Source organism: Bufo bufo, chromosome 7, assembly GCF_905171765.1.
Source record: "Bufo bufo chromosome 7, aBufBuf1.1, whole genome shotgun sequence".
Classification (NCBI taxonomy): domain Eukaryota; kingdom Metazoa; phylum Chordata; class Amphibia; order Anura; family Bufonidae; genus Bufo; species Bufo bufo.
This window is the reverse complement of record NC_053395.1, coordinates 127978550-127987265: the sequence shown is the minus strand read 5'-3', so window position 1 is coordinate 127987265 and position 8716 is coordinate 127978550. Positions and strand designations below refer to the sequence as shown.

Below are 8716 nucleotides of genomic sequence, written 5' to 3'. Positions count from 1 at the left end.
GGGTTTGTGCAGTTTTTGCTGTCCGGCTTCACAGAGGGACTTCACACGGGCCTCATCGCTCTGCCGCAGACGCCTTGGGAGGACGGCAACCTGAGGTCGGTTTCTGAAGACCCGGCAGCGGTTGAGGAATTGTATCAATCCCATTTGCCTGGTGTCCAAAAAAAATACAAATAAAAAAAGGTTAATCTATGACCTGTCCGCGCCTCATGCCTCTGCCGTCCCCAGTCTCAACTCGCTCATCCCATCCGAGGAGTTCTCCATTAAATATTCCTCTATAGACGAGGCTATTAAAGGTGTAGTAAACTCCGGCAGGGGTTCCTGGTTGGCAAAAGCGGACATCTCAGACGCCTTCAAGCTCCTCCCCGTCAAACCGTACTTATGGGGTTACTACGGGCTTAGATGGGCCGATCGCTATTATTTCGCAATCAGGCTCACGTTTGGGTCGAAGAGTAGCCCTTGGTTGTTCGACCAATTTGCCAAGGCCCTGCACTGGATCCTCGTCCACCATGGCGGATTACCAACGGTCATCCACTACCTCGATGACTTCCTGATCATCGAGGGTCCACAAGGCAGGTCGGGCAACCTGGCTACTCTTCTTCAGATTTTTTCCAGCCTACAGGTCCCGATAGCCCACGCAAAAACTGAGGGCCCCGCCCACAGGGTGACGTTCCTCGGTATCACCCTGGATTCCATCCGGATGGAGGCCAGCCTGCCGGAGGAAAAACTGGCGAGTTGCCGTGCGGCAATTTCCCACGACATGTCCGTGGGCTATCTGTCCAGGGTGGAGCTCCAATCCCTGCTGGGGCGTTTCAACTTCGCCTCCAGAATTATGCCCCAGGGCAGGGCTTTCACCTCCAGGTTGCTCCAGCTACTGCCTTTGGCCCCTGACCAGAACAGCATTGTCCACTTGGACAGCCATGCCAGGGCGGACTTGGCCATGTGGTCCCTGTTTCTATCCTCCTGGAACGGGATCTCCCTTTTTGTACCATCATGGACACCATCATACCCCACCGTTTTCTCGGACGCTGCTGCGTCCCGGGGGTATGCCGCTATTTTTGGGTCCCATTGGAGCAGTTCACATATTGAGCAAAGCATAAATAAATACATTGTGCTACAATAAAATCACATATTGAATCAGAAATATAAATAAACACATTGCATTAATCTTCACAGAACATATAAATTGTCACGGCTGACGAACAAATGATCCCGGGGAGATCCACATATAACCTAATACTTCAGTAAGAGGTCATGTCTTTTATTTAACCCTTCCGGGTAGCATGTGGCTAACTGGAACATCCAGTATGTCTCACGATTTAATAATTTTCTCCTCTGGTTTCCTCCCCTTTTCGTGATAGTGATTCTCTCAATGCCCTGTACCTTCAATTTAGATGTGTCCCTACCATGCCGAACCGCAAAGTGCAAGTTAGCCGCAGACACATTGCGGTTCTCATGGTGGGGCACATCTGAAATATGCTTACGGACTCTTGTTTTTATTTGATTGGACGTACATCCCACATATTGTATCTGACAGTCCATACATGTAATCAGATACACGGCATTCTTGGTGTTACAGTTGAGATACGTTTTAATCTCAAATTCTTTTCTATTAACTGTAGATTTAAAAGAGTTAGTTACTAACATGTGACCACAGCAGATGCACCTGCCGTGACGACATTTGTAACTTCCCTTACAACTGATCCAAGTGGGATTAGATGTCACTATATCCCTAAACAAACTGGGACTAAGAATTTGGCCAAGAGTCGGGGCTTTACGAGCCGCACATTTAATACCCTCCTCCACAATTCCTGACCATTGAACATCATATTTCAAAAGAGGTAAATGCTTTTTTATGACCGGTATTTTAAAAATGTCACTATACTGTTCACTATATTGAGTGACAAATGTAATAACCTTACTTTTATTTTTATCCGGGCATTGGCGAGATCTCTCCCCGCATCCTCGATTCTCAGAGAAAATCTGTGATTTTCTCTCCAGTTTGGAGACTGCTCCAAACTGGTTCCACGCTGCTTTCCTAGAATACGACCTGCACTGGAGTCTTCTTAGGCTGGGTTCACACCTGAGCGTATTCGATAAGCGCTTTTTACAGGCGTTTTTATTGGGCATTTTTGAGGTGTATTTTGGGGCGTTTTTGTATTTTGGAAACGCGCGTAGTACGCGCGTTTGTGTGATTAACCACAGAGGCATCCAATGAAAAACTGCCACAATACGCCCCAGCGAAGCTCCTGTACTTCTTGGGGCGTAGGGCGTTTTACAGCGCGTTCGTACGTGCTGTAAAACGCTCAGGTAAGAACCATGCCCATAGGGAAACATTGGTTTTTGCCTGTTGAGCGCATTGGAACGCGCTGTAAAACGCTCAGGTGTGAACCTAGCCTTATAATACCATTTGCTTCACACCTAAAGGATTCCTTATCAGTACAGTTCCATTTAGCCCTAATAAGTTCACCCTTAGGAATATTCTTGATAACATGTGATGGGTGGCACGAGGAAGCATGGAGAATGGTATTCCTTGCCGTGTCCTTTCTATGTGTAACTGTATATACCGCAGCTGTATCTCCCATCAGGCAAAAATCCAAAAAATTTATAGAATCCAAATCATGGTGGACTTCAAACGAAATAGAGTCCAGACATGAATTCATTTAGCTAGTTAACAGCGGTATGGCAGCCACATCACCAGACCATACCATAAGCAGGTCATCGATGTAGTGGCCATACCACTGCACACAACCACTGAAAGGGAGAGTGTCGATGAGGAGAAAGCTCATCTCCCACCATGCCATAAAAATATTGGCTATGGAGGGAGAGAATTTGGCCCCCATCGACACTCCCGATAACTGCAAATAATAAACATCATTAAACATAAAAAAGTTATGCCTGAGGAGGAAACTGACCACTGTAACCATAAATTCCTGCAATTCCTTGGTATAATCACTATACCTATCAAGGAACCAGGACAGTGCTCTAAGGGCCAAATCATGGGGGATGTTTGTATATAATGATACTACATCTGCAGTAATCCATCTAAACCCCTCTTCCCACTTAAATTCAGAGAATGCATGCAGCACCGACCTGGTATCCTTCAGGAACCCAGGGATCATGGGAATCAATGGCTGCAATAGGGAATCAGCCCACTCGGATAACTTTTCCGAAAAAGATCCAATCCCCGCCACTATAGGTCTTAATGGGGGAGGGAATATACCTTTGTGGATCTTTCGGAGGGCAGGAAAAATAGAGATGACTGGATGGGCAACATAAATATATTCATATTACTTCTTATTAAAAATACCCAGATCGTAGCCCAGTGTCAGAATACTCATCAATTCTGTTTGATACGGGAGGAGAGGGCTGCTCTTCAACTCAGTATAAACAGAAGTGTTACTTAACATCGTCTGTACCTGTTTTTTATAACCCGCACTATCTAACACCACAACCGCTCCTCCCTTATCAGCACTCCTGATTATCAAGTCATCTCTATCCTTCAATTCCCGCAATGCTCTCAATTCAGCTGGAGACATATTGGAACGTTTCTTACATTTTACGGACTCTGAGTACCTAACCATCCTGCATTTGTCATTCAGGGCACACAAATATTTCTCTACCACCTCTTGATAGCGATCCAAAGCCGGAGACCTTGACTGAAGGGGATAAAAATCCCTATTGCTAGTCACAAAAGAAAAATATCTAATCACTGCTTCAAGGTCACCCGACTAAGTTTAGTGGTCACTTCCGTCTGAGAAAATCCTGCTTGAAGCCTTGCAATGGCAAGGTACTAGTCATCAATTGTTAGGCGTCATTTTGGTCTCATGATGTCAAAATGTGAACAGCATGATGAGGAGGACTGTTTAAATACAAATTTTAATTGAACTAGGAAAATAACTGGGCGATTAATGGATCAAACACCTGTTGTGAACTTTGCCATTAAGCTCCTTGTTAGAGAACAGCAAGTTGTGCAAAGTAACAGAAACATTGAACAGTGGGACATGTGCATTCAACAGTTTGGAGAAGGTCACATTAAGTTCACCAGTAAAGGTTAGAGTGCATTTTAGTTTCATCCTGAAATTCTACCCACAAGCCAATTATCCCTAACTTTTTGTGAGAGTAGTGTATATATACACAGTAGTAGTGTTTATATATAAAAACATTTTTAAGTTTGGTATATCTTATGAATTTTGGACCAATATAAAAATTACTGCATGTGTAAGTCGTCAGGAATACACCAAATTTCATTGCACGGTACCTCTGTACAGAGGCAATGCCTCTAGGGGAGGATATTTCTATAATACAGCTTCTAAGACTAGTTTCACACTAGCGTTAAGAGATCTGGCAGGCAGTTCTAGCAGTTCTCTTACCGCTAGTGTGAAACAAGCCTTAGGGAACATGCCATGATTTTTATTCAGTTGGCTAGATATGGGAATGTTAACCATGTACCATGACCGTTTCTAAACATAGGGTGTGGGGACTCACTGGTCAGTATTTACTGCTGTATTTATCTATCTTGTTATGTAGTACATGTATTGCAGTTTGCCATGATACATTTATTTTGGGCTATCTTGAGATAACTAGTAGATATGAGTAGATACTAGTAGATACAATGGCATTCAGTTTTAAGTGAAGATTTGAGTTATCACTTTACAGGGGTATATTCTACAGTATGTATGATCATGTTAGCACCACTGGTCTGTCCCTGTTTATTCTTATATGCCTGCTACTGCTAATCAGATTCCACCTTTCATTTTCCAAAGGAGCTGTGAAAAATGAAAGGTGGAATCTGATTGGTTGCTATGGGCAACTAAGCCAGTTCTACTTTACACCAGTTTGATAAATCTCCCCATTTGTTTTTGTATAATTTGAACTGTATATTATGAACTAATAAACTATTTTAAAAATATGGCAAATGTGCATTTGCACCGGGTCTATCGCATCATGTTACAATGACACACATGTAACAAAGGCGCTCTAAGCTGTTGACTTGCAGATGTGTTATCTGCCCCGCTGTCTACGCACTGGTGCTGCACAGCAGAAGTCAGTAATGCTGCCACAGCACTGCTATCTGCTCTTACTGTATGGCTTCCACTGCTGTGCAGTACCAGTATGTACAAGGTAGAGCAGACAACAGCCTGAGCCAAGCTGGGAGCCCCTCTATTCCTTTCTGGTTTCAGACACACACACACCGAGTGGTGCTGTGTGCTAGGCATTGGCTGCTGGCACTGGACAGAGGCAGCCATGCCAGGCCTGATGTCAGATATTACGTGGCCTGGCTGCCCCTGTGGGAAGGCAGCAGTGCTCCTCCTCAGCAGCTCAACGTCCTATTTCCTCCAGCGCTAAGTTTCAGCTCTTCCGGCTCAACGTACTATTTCCACCAGTGCTAAGTCTCAGCTCTTCCCTCCTCCTATTTACAGAGGTGGAAGCGGCTACCATTTTCCTGTGATGCAGCCGCCATTCCAGCAGTATCATCCAGGGCCAGTCCTCCCTCCTCAGGCAGTAGTAGAATCGATTCAGCATCTGCATAGTGATTAAGGCTTAGATTCTACACTTGCACAGCAATGAATCTGTGTCTATGGGTAATTTTGTACTTCATGGTCCTGCTGCAAATTGCAAGAAAACCGCTATGTAGAATGATCCTCACAGATGCAGATGTATGCAGGATCCTCCTCTCTTGAGTCTCATCCTTCCTGTGGCCTAAAGGGGTCATGCCACCCATATATCTACTATCCACAGGATAGGGGTGTGTTTGATCGCTGGGGCCCCCGGTAATAATGAGAATGAGGCTCTGGAAGTGTTGTGAACTGCCCCATGAGAATGTAGAGAAGATAGTGTGCCTGTGTGTCCTGCATCCTATTCAATTGTATAGGGCAGCCATGTAAAGGGCTCCCAGCAGTCCCATAGAAGTGAACTGAGTAGAGGACACACAGGTGCACTCCAATCCCACAGGGCAGTTCACCAACTGTAAAGTTTAGTGGAAAATGGGTCATTCTATTGGGTTGTTTTTTCGGGGTTGCCCAAGGCCTCTTAGTTTCAGTGAAGGAAAATCTTAATGCTTTAGCATACCAAGACACATTGGACAAGTGTATACTTCCAACCTTGTGTGAACAATTTGAGGAAGGTCCTTTTCTATTCCAGCATGACTGTGCACAAAGTAAGGTTCATAATAAAATGGTCGGGACAGTTCATTGATGAGGAAATTGATTGGCCCAAACAGAGCCTTGACCTCAACCCATGAAACACCTTTGGGATGAACCAGTGTCTGACCTCACAAAGGCTTATCTGGATGAATGTGCAAAAATGTCCACAGACACACTCCAAAATCTTGTAGAAGGCCTTCCCAGAAGAATAGAAACAGTTTGAGCTGCAAAGAGGGGACCATGCCCTATGGAATTAGAATGAAAATGGAATGACAAATAAAGCCCTAATACTTTTGTTCATATAGTGTATACAGAGAGCCTAGAGAACTATGCTATACATTAGTATTGTCTCTTTTAAAGGAAACCTATCACCATGAAAATGTGAGGTAATCTATCAGCAGCATGTTATAGAGCAGGGCTGGCCAACCTGCGGCTCTCCAGCTGTTGTCAAACTACAACTCCCACCATTCCCTGCTGTAGGCTAATAGCTGTAGGCAGACTGGGCATGCTGGGAGTTGTAGTTTTGCAACAGCTGGAGAGCCGCAGGTTGGCCAGCCCTGTTATAGAGCAAGAGGAGCTGAGCAGATTGATATATACAATCACGTCCATAAATATTGGGACATCGACACAATTCTAACATCTTTGGCTCTATACACCACCACAATGGATTTGAAATGAAACTAACAAGATGTGCTTTAACTGCAGACTGTCAGCTTTAATTTGAGGGTATTTACATCCAAATCAGGTGAACGGTGTAGGAATTACAACAGTTTGCATATGTGCCTCCCACTTGTTAAGGAACCAAAAGTAATGGGACAGAATAATAATCATAAATCAAACTTTAACTTTTTATTACTTGGTTGCAAATCCTTTGCAGTCAATTACAGCCTGAAGTCTGGAACGCATAGACATCACCAGACGCTGGATTTCATCTCTGGTGATGTTCTGCCAAGCATTTGGCTGAATATGAGCAGATAATATTGCCCGAAACACTTCAGAATTCATCCTGCTGCTTTTGTCAGCAGTGACATAATCAATAAATACAAGAGAACCAATTCCATTGGCAGCCATACATGCCCACGCCATGACACTACCACCACCATGCTTCACTGATGAGGTGGTATGCTTAGGATCATGAGTAGTTCCTTTCCTTCTCCATACTCTTCTCTTCCCATCACTCTGGTACAAGTTGATCTTGGTCTCATCTGTCCATAGGATGTAGTTCCAGAACTGTGAAGGCTTTTTTAGATGTTGTTTGGCAAACTCTAATCTGGCCTTCCTGTTTTTGAGGCTCACCAATGGTTTACATCTTGTAGTGAACCCTCTGTATTCACTCTGGTGAAGTCTTCTCTTGATTGTTGACTTTGACACACATACACCTACCTCCTGGAGAGTGTTCTTGATCTGGCCAACTGTTGTGAAGGGTGTTTTCTTCACCAGGGAAATAATTCTTCGGTCATCCACCACAGTTGTTTTCCGAAGTCTTCCGGGTCTTTTGGTGTTGCTGAGCTCACCGGTGCGTTCCTTCTATTTAAGAATGTTCCAAACAGTTGTTTTGGCCACGCCTAATGTTTTTGCTATCTCTCTGATGGGTTTGTTTTGTTTTTTTCAGCCTAATGATGGCTTGCTTCACTGATGGTGACAGCTCTTTGGATCTCATCTTGAGAGTTGACAGCAACAGATTCCAAATGCAAATAGCACACTTCAAAAGAACTCTAGACCTTTTATCTGCTCATTGTAATTGGGATAATGAGGGAATACAACACACCTGGCCACAAAACAGCTGAGAAGCCAATTGTCCCATTACTTTTGGTCCCTTAACAAGTGGGAGGCACATATGCAAACTGTTGTAATTCCTACACCTTTCACCTGATTTGGATGTAAATACCCTCAAATTAAAGCTGACAGTCTGCAGTTAAAGCACATCTTGTTCGTTTAATTTCAAATCCATTGTGGGGGTGTATAGAGCCAAAAATGTTAGAATTGTGTTGATGTCCCAATATTTATGGACCTGACTGTTGATTTATGCAAAAATATACAGTAAAACTTGTATTTTATACATTTAAATTTCTGCTCATTCTGGGCTTTGAAGTCAGTGATTGAGAGACTTCCCTTTACGGCATACAGAGATTGCTGTCAATCTCCTTGGCTTCAAAGCCCAGAATGAGCAGGGATATAAATGAACAAAATACAAGTTTTACTGAATCTTTTACCAAAAAACTATACGTTAATTTGCTCAGCACCTCCTGCTCTATAACATGCTGCCTGTAGCTACACTATGACACTATGCTAAATGTGATTCCCTTTAAACCCAATAGGACAGATATGCTAAAACAGGTGTTACATCTTCCAGTCTTAGTAAAAATACTGCAGTACTATGTGCAAAACTTACTAAGACGCAGAGGCCTCCTAATGAATTTGGTGCATCTTTTGGCAGTTGATGTGCCAGAAAAACGGTAATTTACGTCAGTTTCTGAGAGAGAGACTTTATTGATACAGCATTCAAAGCTTGCTCTTTGCACAAAAAGGAGGGCAGCAATGTATTGTTCTTGGACAAAGATACCTTCTCCTTG

General features: G+C 43.6%; 1 protein-coding gene across 1 annotated transcript in view; it reads right to left on the bottom strand.

The window, feature by feature from the left end:
• Window positions 1-8626: 8626 nt before the first annotated feature.
• The window catches only part of PLEKHM3 (pleckstrin homology domain containing M3), a 401278-nt gene continuing 401188 nt past the window's right edge, over window positions 8627-8716 (bottom strand). The window contains exon 9 of the transcript XR_005780515.1: window positions 8627-8712. The gene's annotated coding sequence lies outside the window, so the exon portion shown is untranslated. The remainder of the gene's footprint in view (window positions 8713-8716) is intronic.